Raw genomic sequence first — 330 nt, forward strand, 5'->3', positions numbered from 1 at the left:
TTATTTTCTTTAAACATTTAGGCTGACATGTTTTCACGTTTTCATTTTTGAACTTATTTAAAAAAATGTACTTTTGCACTTATTTGAATATGTTAATGAGATTATTTATATTTTCTTCATTTTTTGTTAATATGTTATTTCTTATTATATTTATATATAATTTTCATATAAAATTTTCGTTTTATTACATTACTCTGATTTGTATTCAATAATATATTTTTAGTTCTTGCAGTATTATTGTCAATAGTAACAGTTTGAAATGTTTTATCTGCAGCCTACGAACTTTGGCTGAAGGCGGGGTCAGCGAGTACGTGGATCATGACGTCAACT

Source organism: Dreissena polymorpha, chromosome 1 (assembly GCF_020536995.1).
Source record: "Dreissena polymorpha isolate Duluth1 chromosome 1, UMN_Dpol_1.0, whole genome shotgun sequence".
NCBI lineage: Eukaryota > Metazoa > Mollusca > Bivalvia > Myida > Dreissenidae > Dreissena > Dreissena polymorpha.